This window comes from Saccopteryx leptura, chromosome 10 (assembly GCF_036850995.1).
Source record: "Saccopteryx leptura isolate mSacLep1 chromosome 10, mSacLep1_pri_phased_curated, whole genome shotgun sequence".
Lineage (NCBI taxonomy): Eukaryota > Metazoa > Chordata > Mammalia > Chiroptera > Emballonuridae > Saccopteryx > Saccopteryx leptura.
Genome location: NC_089512.1, coordinates 47,064,329 through 47,080,686, shown reverse-complemented (window position 1 = coordinate 47,080,686; position 16,358 = coordinate 47,064,329). Strand labels below are relative to the sequence as shown.

At 43.0% G+C, this 16,358-nt stretch overlaps 1 protein-coding gene and 2 pseudogenes across 1 annotated transcript in view; all 3 read right to left on the bottom strand.

Moving 5' to 3' along the window:
• Nucleotides 1–16,358, bottom strand: part of TMCC1 (transmembrane and coiled-coil domain family 1) — a 265,968-nt gene that overhangs the window by 231,415 nt on the left and 18,195 nt on the right. The window lies entirely within an intron of this gene.
• Nucleotides 1–16,358, bottom strand: part of LOC136382522 (large ribosomal subunit protein uL3-like) — a 61,549-nt pseudogene that overhangs the window by 40,734 nt on the left and 4,457 nt on the right.
• LOC136382407 (secretory carrier-associated membrane protein 1 pseudogene) lies at nt 4,595–15,241 on the bottom strand (annotated as a pseudogene).

Genomic DNA, 16,358 nt, shown 5'->3' with positions numbered 1-16,358 from the left:
ATTTTAATATTAATATGTTTAATATTAATATCTATTTTCTCTATCAGACCACAGGTTCCATGGGAGACAGTATCATGTCAGATTTTGCTCCACACTGTATCTCAAATGCCTGAGTAGTTCAATAAAAACACATTATATAAATGAATAAATACATGAACTATGCTCAAGAACCACTGACATTGATCAGATTATCTAAAAGTTCAGTTGCTAGCAATTACAAAATGTTCAATACCAAGTCAAGCTTCCATCACTATAATCCTTACTATATTTAATTTCCTTGTGCAAGGTCACTTTAGAAGGGATAATGAAATTTATCCATAAAAGGCCTTCCTCTAATGGCTTTCTGTTTACCTGAGGAAGCTATCAAAAAAGTTCAACTCCAGGCCCTGGCCGCTTGGCTCAGTGGTAGAGCGTCGGCCTGGCGTGCGGAAGTCCCGGGTTCGATTCCCGGCCAGGGCACACAGGAGAGGCGCCCATCTGCTTCTCCACCCCTCCCCCTCTGTCTCTCTCTTCCCCTCCCGCAGCCAAGTTTCCGTTGGAGCAAAGATGGCCCGGGCGCTGGGGATGGCTCCTTGGCCTCTGCCCCAGGCGCTAGAGTGGCTCTGGTCGCGGCAGAGCGACGCCCCGGAGGGGCAGAGCATCGCCCCCTGGTGGGCAGAGCATCGCCCCTGGTGGGTGTGCCGGGTGGATCCCGGTCGGGTGCATGCGGGAGTCTGTCTGGCTGTCTCTCCCCGTTTCTAGCTTCAGAAAAATACAAAAAAAAAAAAAAGTTCAACTCCAATGAATACTCTAAAATAAAGCATTCTAAATGTATTTGACTACAGTTTTCATGACAAAATTATGAGTGGCTCTTCTGTTTTGTGTTTTTATTACATCTCATTGTTAAATCCCAAAGCAAAGATTTGTCCTGAAATCTAAATCTCTTACTCATCTTATCTCAAGATAATACTGAAAATAAAAGTCTACCAAAAATAACATTTGAAAAGGTTAAAATCGCTATACATTTTTAATAAAAAAGTTCAATGGTAAAAAAAAAAAAATCAGGGCAATGTTTGGATGAAAAACCACTTTTCACCACACAAAACAAAAAAGACATCTTCCCTATACACTCTACTAAGGTCAAGTCTCAGCCTTTTTCACAAAATTCTTGGATAGCTTCCTTGGCCTTAAAAAACAAACAAACAAAAAACATGCTCTTTCACAGTAACTGAGTAAAGCCTGGGTATGGATATGGTTGCTTAAGGGAATTGCCTATTTTGATGGTAAGCAAACAGTTCTCAATGGTGTTTCAACAATTCTAAGTCATAAAAACAGCAGGTATTGCCTGACCAGGCGGTGGCACAGTGGAGAGAGCATCGGACTGGGATGCGGAAGACCCAGGTTCGAGACCCTGAGGTTGCCAGCTAGGCTCATCTGGTTTGAGCAAAAATTCACCAGCTTGGACCCAAGGTCGCTGGCTCAAGCAAGGGGTTACTCGGTCTGCTGAAGGTCCATGGTAAAGGCACATATGAGAAAGCAATCAATGAACAACTAAGGCAGGGGTCTCAAACTCAACTCAGCATGTGGGCCGCAGAGCAAGACCACAGCCGTTCGGTGGGCCGCACTAGGTCTACAAAAGGCAACTGTTACGCAACACTTTTCTCACTGCAGTTGAAAACAAAAAAAAATCAGTACAACAAGCACAATCGTACATGCAATTTACTCAGTGTCACAAAACGACCAGAAACTGTAGTTCGCATCACAACTGCTGTTAACTAAGCTAATATCTAGCTAGGATGCTAGAGAAATGAAAAATACAAGTAGGCCCCTAGGCTTATTTAATTTTATCCAAAATATTTTGAACTTCGTGGATTAGTCTGCGGGCCACACAAAAATGTTCGGCGGGCCGCATGCAGCCCGCGGGCCGCGAGTTTGAGACCCCTGAACTAAGGTGTCGCAATGCGCAACGAAAAACTAATGATTGATGCTTCTCATCTCTCCGATCCTGTCTGTCCCTGTCTATCCCTCACTCTGACTCTCTCTCTGTCTCTGTAAAAAAATAAAATAAAATAAAAATTAAAAAAAAAAGCAGGTATTATAATTCATGACAAAATAAAAAGGCAAATGTAAGATATCCTCTTATAAACATAGACTGTATTATCAGAAATTATTATCATTTTAGGAAAAACTAAACATTTCTATAGAAATTATGAGAAAGAAAGAAAGAAACAATGGTTTTTCAGACTCCAAAATGGCTAAATCATTCAGCATGAAATTTACTAACAAATACACTTCATTCAAAGTTAATAATCTCTTTGAACAAGGTCAACAAATCCTGCCAAACCAAACAATCTATAACAATTATACTCTCCTGAGGGAAACTGTATATTCTGCTAAAATAACCATCACTGCACAAACCTCTTGTTTCATGAGTTTTCTCACACAAGTTGTTTTTTGTTTTTTGTTTTTTTTTTTACAGAGAGAGAGAGTCAGAAAGAGGGTTATATACGGACAGACAGACAGGAATGGAGAGAGATGAAAAGCATCAATCATCAGTTTTTTGTTGTGACACCTTAGTTGTTCACTGATTGCTTTCTCATATGTGCCTTGACCGCAGGCCTTCAGCAGATGGGGTAGTAACCCCTTGCTCGAGCCAGCGACCTTGGGTCCCAGCCAGTGAGCTTTGCTCAAACCAGATGAGCCCACGCTCAAGCTGGCGACCTCAGGGTCTCGAACCTGGATCTTTCTGCATCCCAGTCCGATGCTCTATCCACTGCACCACCGCCTGGTCAGGCTCACACAAGTTTTTCTTTAAATTTTGTTATCTACCACCACTTATATAATATCAAAAGAATGAACAAGCAAAGAAAAAAAATTAGTGGTTTCATTACGTTGCTGATAGGAATGTAAAATAGTACAGCCATTATGGGAAAGTTTGGCAGTTTCTTACAAAATTAAACATACAGTTAGTTACTATCCATCCCAGCAATTATACTCCTTGGCATTTATGCAGAGAAATAAAAACATGTTCTCATAAAAACCTGTACACAAATGTCCATAGAAGAATCACTGATAATACTCGAAACTGGAAACACATTATGTTCCTCAATAGGCGAATGTTTAAAGAAACTCTAGTACATCCATAGCATGGAATACTAACCCAGCAATAAAAAGGAACTACTGATATTAATACATGTAACAATGTAGATAGATCTGAAGGGCATTATACTTAGCCAATCTCAAAAGGTTATGTATTACACAATTCCATTTACATAGCATCCTCAAAATGACAAACTAGAAATGGAGAACTAATCACTGGTTTCCGGAGGACAGGAATAAATACAGGGGTGGAGGTATGTTCCCAAAATAAAACAATGCTTTTTAATTTATCCAATAAACATAACTGCCCTTGGACTTTTGAGTTTTAACCCTGTCTCCAGTTAAATTGTCTAACTTTCCAATTAGCCGATTCACTATATTAGTAGTAGCTAGTAAAACAAAACATATAGATGAAGTACTTCTGTCTCTGAATCATCAAGATATTCTTATAGGAACTCTGAAAAGAAGAGTGTCACAAATTTAAGTCTCAGAACATACAGCAACTCCCATCTTAGCTGGCTAAAAGAAAATCTAGCTGTCAGTACCAAATATGCAAAGACTAGGTATAGGGGCCAAGGATGGCACATTGATAGTGGATATTAACTAAAAAACAAAGTCAAGCCTGACCAGGCAGTGGTGCAATGGACAGGCTGTCAGACTGGGATGCGGAGGACCCAGGTTCAAAGCCCCAAGGTCGCCCACTTGAGTGTGGGGTTGCAGGCTTGAGTATGGAATCACAGACATGATCCCATGGTCACTGGCATGAACCCATAGGTTGCTGGCTTGATGCCCAAGTTTGCTGGCTTGAGTCCAACATTGTTGGCTTGATTGAGCAAGGGGTCACTCACTCTGCTGTAGCCCCCCAGTCAAGGAACATATGAGAAAGCAGTTAATGAACTAAGGTGCTGCAATGAAGAATCGATGCTTCTCATCTCTTTCCCTTTCTGTCTGTCCCTATCCGTCCCTCTATCACAAAACAAAACAAAGAAAATTGTTGCCTGACCTGATGATGGCGCAGTGGACAGAGTGTCATACTGGGATGCAGAGGACCCAGGTTTGAAACCCCGAGGTCACCAGCTTGAGCGCGGGCTCATCTGGTTTGAGCAAGGCTCACTAGCTTGAGCCCAAGGTCGCTGGCATAAGCATGAGATCATAGACATGACCCCATGGTCACTGGCTTGAGCCCAAAGGTCACTGGCTTGAAGCCCAAAGCCTCTGGCTTAAGCTCAAGGTCACGCTGGCTTGAGCAAAGGGTCCCTCGCTCTGCTGTAGCCCCCTGGTCAAGGCACATATGAGAAAGCAATCAATGAACAACTAAGGAGCTGCAATGAAAGATTGATGCTTCTCATCTCTTTCTACTCCTGTCTGTCCCTATCTGACCCTCTCTTTGTACATCTCTGTTTCTGTCGCAAAAAATAATAATAATAAGTGAAAACGTGTTAATTTTCTCATTAAGGTGTACTACAAAGTATTTATTTCACAAGTTTCAAAGAGCGTATTTTAAAGTATACTCATTTTACCTAAAAGCTCCATAAAGTGGTCTGTACCAACAGACAAATGAACAAGAAGTAAAAAGCAAGAACCACAGGACACTCAGTCCAAAAATCAACCCCTCTTGTAGGATCAACACAAAAACAAGCCAAGCATCCAAAGATATTTAGAAACACTGTTACAGCATGGAACATCCAAAGACCTCCATAGTTTTTACTGTCTTCTATAATTCTACAGAAATGTCTACACAAAAATCCTGATATAAACAAGGTCTCACAGGAAAACTGCAAGGAAGACCCTGGCCCGTTGGCTCAGCGGTAGAGCGTCGGCCTAGCGTGCGGAGGACCCGGGTTCGATTCCCGGCCAGGGCACACAGGAGAAGCGCCCATTTGCTTCTCCACCCCTCCGCCGCGCCTTCCTCTCTGTCTCTCTCTTCCCCTCCCGCAGCCAAGGCTCCATTGGAGCAAAGATGGCCCGGGCGCTGGGGATGGCTCTGTGGCCTCTGCCCCAGGCGCTAGAGTGGCTCTGGTCGCAACATGGCGACGCCCCAGGATGGGCAGAGCATCGCCCCCTGGTGGGCGTCGCCCCATGGTGGGTGTGCTGGGTGGATCCCGGTCGGGCGCATGCGGGAGTCTGTCTGACTGTCTCTCCCTGTTTCCAGCTTCAGAAAAATGCAAAAATAAAAAAAATAAAAAAATAAAATAAATAAAAAAACTGCAAGGAAGAGGTGACCAATTACTTTTCCTAACATGTTGACTGGGGTTTTTACATTTCTCGTCATTCTCAATTATCTAATTCTGCTGCTTTTCTTTCTAGTTCTCCCTGGCACTTAAGAATTTCAGCTTGGGCCAAGACATGTTACTTTGCAAACTGTATATAAACTGGATGTTTCTCTGTTGGTTTCACAATTGCTGGTTGCATATTGGGTACACTAGGCATTTTCACATTGCCTGCCTGGTAGAGGTGTTCCAGAATCTGAAATGGACTGTATTCATCAAGTCCTGGTGGAACTTTGTCACCTGTGTGACTGGTGAACTGATGGGTCCTTGAAGGAGTTACTGAAATCCAGGTTGGCCAACAGGTTACTTCAAAGTAATTCTTAATACAGCATCTCATTTGATCCTCACGACAATTCTATGAGGTCCTTGCTATTATTTTACATTTTATAGATGAGAAAAATGAGACTAAAGTGACACATTGAAGGTCACATGACTCACAAGTAAAATAACTGAAACTTAAATCTCCCAACTATCACAGCTGCCTCTCTAAATGAGGACAAGTTTTACAATGCTAAACAACACTTCCTTTTTTTTTTTTTAAGTAAGAGGAGGGGAGATCGTGAGACAGATTCCTGCATGCACCCCATCAGGGATCCACCCAGCAACCCCATCTGAGGCCAAAGCTAAGTACCAAACTACTTTTAGCACCTAAGGCTGATGCACTCCACTGAGCTATCCTCAGCGCCTGGGGCCAACGCTCAAACCAATCAAGTCACTGGCTGTGGGAGGGGAAGAGAGAGAGAAGGAAGAGACAGGGGGGAGAGAAGCGGATGGTCACTTCTCCTGTGAGCCCTGACCAGGAATAGAACCCAGGACATCCATGCGCCAGGCTGATGCTCTATCCACTGAGTCATCAGCCAGGGCCTAAATTACACTTTCTAAACACCATTCTCCATATCTCAGCAAACCATTAACAGCCTCAATGCATATTGAAAAATTAGAAATTAAGAAATGACAAGACCTTAAGGATGATTTGTAATAGTTATCTCTTATTTTACATATGCACCTATAAAATGTTTTTAGTGCTCAGGATATGTCTGGTAGCATTTGTAATAGAAAAAGAAGTAAAGGCTAAGTGATGTGTTAGAAAGTTTTAGCTATGTTTTTAAAAAATCTAGAAAAATAATATCAAAACTTTTTATCGGTGGTATCTGGTAGATAAAAAACTTGGACGTCTCCCACTTTCAGTGTTATACATTTAACACAGATGATATAATAATCCTTGCACTTCTTAAATTAAGTGTGTATTATAATTATAACCAGAAAAAATAAGAAAAGTTATCACAATAACAAAGAGGGGAGGCAGTGGAAATAATGAAAGCTTAGACATAAACTCTACAAGGACAGGAAATTTATCTTATTTACCATTATATCTCTAATACCTTGTACAGTACCTGGCACATACTATGGGTTTAATAAATGTGTCAGAATAAATGAAAGAGTGAAGAAATTAACATCCTAAAGGCTCAATAAAAAAATATCAGGAGTAAAATATATATTTTCTGATCAACATAAAGGCCAGGAATATAAAATATCAAAGATAACCCCAAGTTTCATTGACAGGTTAGCTAAGTAAATGATAAGCCATTAATCAAATAAAACTAGAGTAAGAATAGTTATATGGGAATGCAAAGAGATCATGGCAAAATGCTAAAGAATTTGGTGGAAGACATTAAGTTTCAAGAACCAGTACGAGGCCCTGACCGGTTGGCTCAGTGGTAGAGCGTCGGCCTGGCGTGCAGGAGTCCCAGGTTCGATTCCTGGCCAGGGCACACAGGAGAAGCGCCCATCTGCTTCTCCACCCCTCTCTCTCTCCTTCCTCTCTGTCTCTCTCTTCCCCTCCCGTAGCCAAGGCTCCATTGGAGCAAAAAAGTTGGCCCAGGCACTGAAGATGGCTCCATGGCCTCTGCCTCAGGCGCTAGAATGGCTCTGGTTGCAACAGAGCAATGCCCCAGATGGGCAGAGCATCGCCCCCTGGTGGGCATGCCAGGTGGATCCCGGCCGGGTACATGTGGGAGTCTGTCTGACTGCCTCCCCGTTTCCAACTTTAGAAAAAAAAAACCCAGTAGGACCTGACTAGGAGGTGGCGCAGTGGATGAGCATCAGACTGGGATGCAGCAAACCCAGGTTTGAAACCCCGAGGTCACCGGCTTGAGTGTGGCTCACCTGGCTTGAGCACAGGGTCGCTGGCTTGAGCGCAGGATCGCTGGCTTGAAGCCCAAGGTCGCTGGCTTGAGCCCAAGGTCACTGGCTTGAGCAAGGGGTCACTCACTCAGCTAGAGTTCCCTTCACCCCAAGGCACATATGAGAAAGCAATCAATGAACAACTAAGGAGACAAAAGAGCCACAACAAAAAATTGATGCTTCTCATCTCCCTTCCTATCTGTCCCTCTCTCTGTCTCTGTCTCTCTCTGTCACAAAAAATAAAAAGAACCAGTAGGGAGTCCAGGCTGAAGATGCATCTTTGGGAGTCACCTATATGAAGCTTATATCAGAGATTAGAGATACCGCACACCATAGTTTATGGACTCTCATTGTCTCAATCAACAGCAGAATAAGATAAGATCAAAATTAAATGCACCCGCCTGACCAGTAGGTGGCGCAGTGGATAGAGTGTCGAACTGAGATGCGGAGGACCCAGGTTTGAGACCCTGAGATTGCCAGCTTGAGCGCAGGCTCATCTGGTTTGAGCAAAGCTCACCAGCGTGGACCCAAGGTCGCTGGCTCGAGCAAGGGGTTACTCAGTCTGCTGAAGGCCCATGGTCAAGGCACATGAGAAAGCAATCAATGAACAACTAAGGTGTCACAACAAAAAACTGATGATTGATGCTTCTCATCTTTCTGCGTTCTTGTCTGTCCCTGTCTATCCCTCTCTCTGACTCTCGCTGTCTCTGTAGAAAAAAAAAAAAAAAGAAATGTACCCACTATTCTGGTGCCCTGATGCCCAGCCTAACCTGATCTTTGCCCCACTGATTTTTACACTTACATCATAAAATAAATATATATACACTTTATGCTTTAGAATCATTTCCCATTTGCTTTCTAATAGGATATAAAGGCCCACACAGTTTTACTTTCACTATTTGCTACAGACAGAATTTTGGGCTCACAGATCCAGGAAAGATCAGAAATCAATACACTGCATTATTTACCATAAACATAAAAAATTTTTTATACTGGTTTTATTCAATATTGTCCACTGAAAAGCTATCATAGTTTGCCATATTCTACTGACTCTTTTAACGTTTCCGTTTGAAACCTTAAATACTTTTGATAAAACATGTATTTTAATATAGTACTATATCATAGGTAGAATGAATTGGGAAGGGGGGGCAATCGCCTCATTTTGTTTCAACTCTACCTTTTGAAATCCATCCTTTGTATCTTAAACTGACCTTATGTCAACAAATGGATTAGGCTAGTCTCATAAATGCAGAAACACACAATATAAGATTAATTTGTCTCCATGCTTTCATTCATGTTATTCTTAATACATGCAATGTTACCCCTTTTTTCCAACATTTATCTGAATAGAGGGCACAGATCAAATCCTCCTCTAACCACTTCAGTACTCCCCTACTGTCTCCCTTCTTTGAATTTCCACAATACAAACTGAGTGGCCTTCAAAAGTCAGCTGTTTTCCTCTATGTTAGAAAGTAACCTTACTGAAGAGAAATGTCATATCAAAGTCCACAACAGCAATGAGCATATAGCTGACATCCAATAAATACTAACTCAATGCTAGGTGTAAATCTTAAACCTCCTTTGCTTCCACAATGCTATTTACCAGAAAAAAATACATATTATTTTGTCTTTACTAGCAAATATTTGACCACCTAGAAAAATCGAGGGGTCATAAACAGTGACATCGTAAACATTTTTTTTTTTTTTTTGTATTTTTCTGAAGCTGGAAACGGGAGACAGTCAGAGAGACTCCCGCATGTGCCCAACCGGCACGCCCACCAGGGGCAACGCTCTTCCCACCAGGGGGCGATGCTCTGCTCCTCCAGGGCGTAGCTCTGTTGCGACCAGAGCCACTCTAGTGCCTGGGGCAGAGGCCAAGGAGCCATCCCCAGCGCCCGGGCCATCCCTGCTCCAATGGAGCCTCGGCTGCGGGAAGGGAAGAAAGAGACAGAGAGGAAGGAGAGGGGGAGGGGTGGAGAAGCAGATGGGCGCCTCTCCTGTGTGCCCTGGCCGGGAATCGAACCCGGGACTTCTGTACGCCAGGCCGACGCTCTACCACTAAGCCAACCGGCCAGGGCCATCGTAAACATTTTTAATGTTTATTTTATTGATTTTAGAGGGAGAGGAACAGAGGAAAAGAGAAAGAGAAATATCTGTTTTTGTATGTGCCCTGACCAGGGATCAAACCAGCAACCTCTGCACTTTGGGATGATGCTCTAACCAACCAAGCCATCAAGCCAGGTCTAATTTTTTTTTTTTTTTTTTTTTTACAGAGACAGAGAGAGTCAGAGAGAGGGATAGACAGGGACAGACAGACAAGAACGGAGAGATGAGAAGCATCAATCATTAGTTTTTCACTGCACATTGCGACATCTTAGTTGTTCATTGATTGCTTTCTCATATGTGCCTTGACCACAGGCCTTCAGCAGACCGAGTAACCCCTCGCTCGAGCCAGCAACCTTGGGTCAAGCTGGTGAGCTTTTGTTCAAACCAGATGAGCCCCTGCTCAAGCTGGCAACCTCGGGGTCTCAAACCTGAGTCCTCAGCATCCCAGTCCGACACTATGCACTGCGCCACGGCCTGTTCAGGTGCCAGGTCTAATTGATTTAATTTTTAAATGGTCAAGTCTATCATCTCATTTCAGGACCACAAGAAAGAAAAGCCTAATTACTAAAACACTGGAAAAGAAAAAAAGGCAATTGTGGCCCTGACCACTGGCTCAGTAGGTAAGAGCATCAGGCCGGCATATGGACATTCCAGGTTCAATCCCAGGTTTATTCCCAGTCAGGGCACACAGCAGAAGTGACCATCTGCTTTTCTCTCCTACTTTCTCCCCCATCACCCAGCAAATGGCTCGCCTCAGGTGCTAAAATAGTTTGGTACTCAAGCACTGACAGGGTGGCTCCGGGTCAGGGATCATTCAGTAGTCTGTCTCTCAACCTCCCCTTCAAAAAAAGAAAAAGGCAATTGTTACATCAGACTACTTGAAAGAGCAATGCAAATTCTCTAGGTACAGTAATAAATTAAGAAAACTCTAAATAGCCTGACCAAGGTGGTGGCGCAGTGGATAGAGCATTGGACTAGGACACAGAAGACCCAGGTTCGAAACCCTGAGGTCACCGGCTTGAGCACAGGGTCGCTGGCTTGAGCATAAAATCCTAGATGTGACCCCATGGTTGCTAGCTTGAGCCCAAAGGTTGTTGCCTTGAAGGCCAAGGTCTCAGGCTTGAGCTCAAGGTTGCTGGCTGAGCAAGGGGTCACTCGCTCTACTGGAGTCCCCCATCAAGGCACATATGAGAAACAATCAGTGACCAACTAAGGTGCTGCAACAAAGAATTAATGATTCTCATTTCTCTCCCTTCCTGTCTGTCCCTCTCTCTTAAAAAAAAATAAAATAAAATAAATAAAACTCTAAATAAAATCAGATTAGAAATTTGACAATCAAAACACTACCTTTCTTCAATATACTTACATTCATTGTCAAAACATGACATATTAAAATATGGGGAAAATATATGAACATTTTGAAAAAGTTTGATCAAGTGGCCAGATTTTTATAAACCTATCTCAAGAAAACAATTAAAAAAAACAACACAGCTTAAATCATATTTTTCTGAACCTGAACTATATATTGTACATGATATTTAGGGATACGTATGACTGGAAAAATGATCAGTCATTCCATGAAGCTCCAACTCCATCCTCTTTGAGTGGGTGCTAAGAAAAGTGCTTGTTGCTAAGTATCTGATCCCAACCTAGTATGAATAGAAAAATCTAAGGTAATTCTACCAGAATAAAAGAAAGAACATATGACCAAGCAAATAACTGAAGCCAGAGAGTGGATTATTTCACAACAGCACTTGCATCTACTCATACGTTCTCCTGTTCCACAACCAGGAGAATCTTTCCGGTTTTTTCTAGAATCAAAGGCCCACCAGCCTCATTCAGTCCCCTCTACATGCCTCCATTCTGGCTGGCTCCTCCCCTCCAACCACATGCCCTCTCTTCCCTGGAACAATGTGGTCTCCTCCTCCTACAATGTGGCCTCTTAGCTCTTTTTAAAACTTTTCCCAGGGGCCAGACCAGGCGGTGGCACAGTGGACAGAGCCTAGGACTGGGATGTGGAAGGACCCAGGTTCGAGACCTTGAGGTTGCCAGCTTAAGTGCGACTCATCGGCTTGAGCAAAACTCACCAGCTTGGACCCTGGCTCTGGCTCTGGCTCGGGCAAGGGTTTACTCGGTCTGCTGTAGCCCCCACGGTCAAGGCACACATAAGAAAGCAATCAATGAACAACTAAGGTGCCACAACGAAAAACTGATGATTGATGCTTCTCATCTCTCTTCGTTCCTGTCTGTCTCTGTCTATCCCTCTCTGACTCTCTCACTGTCCCTGTAAAAAAATTAAATTAAAAAAAAATCACATTAAAAATATCAAAAGGTTTAAAAAAAATTTTTTTTTAAAAAGAAAGCAATCAATGAACAACTAAGGTGTCGCAATGAAAAACTGATGATTGATGCTTCTCACCTCTCTGCGTTCCTGTCTATCCCTCTCTCTGCCTCTCTCTCTGTTCCTGTAAAAAAAAACAAAAAAACCTTTTTCCCCGGGAACAACCCCTCCTCCAGCACACATTAGCATAACCAAGCCCCTTCCCAAGCATGAAGGTATTTAATATTATCACTTGGGCAAAACCAGAAAATACATATTAAACAAACTCATTTGCCCAACAAAAAGCAACAGTTATCTATTGAGCGCTAGGATTGTTAGATCACTGCCCACTATTGCGTATCATAATACTTCCTATGGATGCTCAAAACATTTTAAAAATTAATTTGAAATTTACATTAACAAACATGTCAAAATAAGCAGGCAGAGTAGGAAAGAATCTGAAATTCCAAACCTTTCTGTTCTGGCTATAAAAATGTACATGTTATTGTTTACCACTAAAAAGAGTAAGACCATCAAAAGACATCTCTATCCAAATTTCATGACCCAATAGTTTAAGAAAAATGAGACCAACCCTGTTGGGAAAATGATCTGTTTTTGTTACATCACACTAAAGAATTAGATCTGTGAGAGGATTAAAGTACAGTCATCTGAGGACAAAAGTCTACCCAGAAAAAGAAACAATACTGAAATTTGATACCCCTCAAGAATATGGCCTTTAGCTGTTTCAATGGCACCTTTCATCTAAGGATTTCAAAACAAACATTATTTACATTACCAAGAATCAAAACCATGGCACTGTGGCCCAATAAAGAAACATATCAATAACCTAGAGGGAATTCAACACTGATGTTCTGAACTCAGCTCTCTGCTCTAGTTTTACGTAATAGTAGTGTGGTATGATAAGAAATATATATTTGGATTTTGTCCCTAGTTTCTGGTACTGAGCTCCCAAAACCCTTGGAATTTCCTCAAGGATAAATCTCTCTTGTTATTCATAAGAAATCCTTCAACCACACCTGAGTCTATGCTAGTAAGGTAACTCTTGGTGGGCTCCAAGATAGCTTCAGAACCGGAACTGGTTGCCAGAGAAACCAAGCTCGTGAGTAGAGGTTGGAACTTTCCTGCCCTACCTCCAATTTGTGAAAGGAGAAATGGGCTGGAGACTGAGTTCATTAATGACTGTTACCACTGATTTAACCAATCATTCCTAAGTAATAGAACCTCCCCCTAGACAAAGGAATTCAGAGAGCAATATGAGGTATTGGAGAGTGGTGAGCCCAAAGAGGGAATGAAAGCTCCTATACTTTGCCCTATGCATCTCTTACATTTATTTGGCTGTTTCTAAGTTGTAGCCTTTATAATAAATCTGTAAACATAAGTAAAGTGTTTCTCCAAAGTTTTATGGGTCATCCCAAGGAATTATCAAAACTAAGGAGGGGATAGTGAGAAACCCAGAATTCATATCAAAGCTAGAATTTGTTGCAAAGTACAGATGGCCCAGGACATGCAACTAGCATCTACAATGAGGGCAATCTTGTGGAACTAAGTCCTTAAACTTGCAGGATCTGACAGCATGTAAAGTCAGAATTGAATTGAACTGTTGGACACTCAGCTGGTGTTACAGAATTGGGACAATTGGTTGTGGTGTGAATGAAACACACACACACCAGTAATTAATTCCTAGCCCATATTTGTAAAGCTTGGACATACAAATAGGTTTGCTGATATAATCTCCCAGTTTACCTTGCCACACATGTATAAAGACCCAAAAATTTAAGCAATGTTTTTAGAATAGTTACTAATAATTTGCATTAACCTTATGCCATCTGTTAGTCAAATGTTGGTCAAACAAGTTTGTGAATATGATATATATGTTTGCTCGCTTTGGGTGTGGGAGACAGGCTGTAAGCTGGCAAAGTCATTATAGCCCAGGGGTCGGCAACCTTCTTGGCTGAGAGCCATGAACGCCACATATCTTTTTTTTATTTATTTATTTATTTTTTTATTTATTCATTTTTAGAGAGGAGAGAGAGAAGGGGGGAGGAGCTGGAAGCATCAACTCCCATATGTGCCTTGACCAGGCAAGCCCAGGGCTTTGAACCGGCAACCTCAGCATTTCCAGGTTGACGCTTTACCCACTGCGCCACCACAGGTCAGGCTGAACGCCACATATTTTAAAATGTAATTCCATGCGAGCCATACAACAACCTGTATACGTTAAGCATTAGTCAATAAAAATTTGTTGTTGTCCCGGAGGACAGCTGTGATTGGCTCCAGCCACCCGCAACCATGAACATAAGCGGTAGGAAATGAATGGATTGTAATACATGAGAATGTTTTATATTTTTAACATTATTATTTTTATTAAAGATTTGCCTGTGAGCCAGATGCAGCCATCAAAAGAGCCACATCTGGGCCCTGGCCGGTTGGCTCAGCGGTAGAGCGTCGGCCTGGCGTGCGGGGGGACCCGGGTTCGATTCCCGGCCAGGGCACATAAGAGAAGCGCCCATTTGCTTCTCCACCCCCACCCCCTCCTTCCTCTCTGTCTCTCTCTTCCCCTCCCGCAGCCAAGGCTCCATTGGAGCAAGGATGACCCGGGCGCTGGGGATGGCTCCTTGGCCTCTGCCCCAGGCGCTAGAGTGGCTCTGGTCGCGGCAGAGCGACGCCCCGGAGGGGCAGAGCATCGCCCCTGGTGGGCGTACCCGATGGATCCCGGTCAGGCGCATGCGGGAGTCTGTCTGACTGTCTCTCCCCGTTTCCAGCTTCAGAAAAATTAAAAAAAAAAAAAAAAAAAAGAGAGCCACATCTGGCTCGCAAGCCATAAGATCCCGACCCCTGTTATAGCCTAAGCCTTTCCCTCCCTTCTGATACTAAGGTCTTCTCAAAACTAAGCTTTTCTTAGCAACCCTTGACTGTTGCATGATGTGGAGTAGTGCACTCTTATGAGGAATCCCATTTATGCCTCAGGTAAGTGACTTGTATCAGAGACTTCCTTATTTGTATATTGGATTAAAGGTTTTGATTGCTACACTGTAAGATGGGGGCACACCATAACCATACACGCGCGCGCTCTCTCTCTCTCTCTTTTTCTCTTTCTCTCTCTCTCTCAGTTCCTGCTATCAGCATTGCAGGGGCCTCCCTGATCTCTTGCCTTCCATGGGAAAAGCAGGTTTTCTGCTTTTCCCTTGGCTTCTCTTGTGGCTTACCTGTCTTGGTGAGACACCAATAAACAGAATGGTCCATCATCCTCAGACTCCGCCATTTCTTTACTGTCTGCCCGAATTAAATAGGGACCTACATGTGAATGGCCACAATGGGCGGCCCCTGGCCATACATCAAATAAGTTTGTAAATATGTTTGCTCGCTTATAGTTTGCATTGGGTGTGGGAGACAGGCTGTAGGCTGGCAAGATCCTTATAGGCTAAGACTTGGTTTTAAGACTAAGCCTTTCCCATCCTTCTAATACTAAGATGTTCTCAAAACTAAGGTTTTCCCCACACCCTTGACTGTTGCATGTGGGGTCGTGCACTCTTATGAGGAATCCCATTTATGCCTCAGATAAGTGACTTTGTATCAGAGACTTCCTTATTTGTATATTGGCTTAAAGGCTTTAATTTTCTACACTCTAAAATGAAGGTGGGGGGACTCTCGCTCTCTTGGTTCCTACCATTAGCATTGCAGAGGAGAGGCAGCCAAGATAATGGAGGGCTGAAGGAGAAGCCAGTTTGTGCAGAGTTTGTGCGAAGAGAAAGCTGGTGAAGTAGAAATCTTTGATTCTAGGAAAACTTGGATGAGTCAGTGGCTTTGGGAGCCCTGAATGGAAAGGGAAGTGTTTTCCCACTGTGTGTATTTGCTCACCTGCTGGGTGCGAGCTAGGATTAAAGGTAATGGCCTACCAGTTCTTGGCTCCATTGTTTCATTACTATCTGAATCAAATGCGAACCCGCATGGGCCAGGCAGCTGTAATGGTGGCCACAGCTACTGGCCTTACACCATCTATGTTCCATCTTTGTGCCAGGCATTGAGCTTATTGGGATAAATTATTTCCAGTGTATACAACTCTAAAATGTATATACCACCCCCCAATAGCAGATGTGAAAATTAAATGTCATTAAATTTCCCACTACATATGATAAACAGCAGAACTAAACCTAGTTTTAACTTATTCCTGCCTTTTGCCTGTAAAGCCAGTAGCCACAGCCACCATGACAGCCGCCTGGCCCATGCAGGTTTGCATTTGATTCCAACAGACGGTAATGAAACAACGGAGTCAAGAACTGGTAGGCCATTAGTTTTAATCCTAGCTTGCACCCAGCAGGCAAGAAATACACACAGTGGGAAAACGCTTCCCTCTCTATTCAAGGCTCCCAAAGCCACTA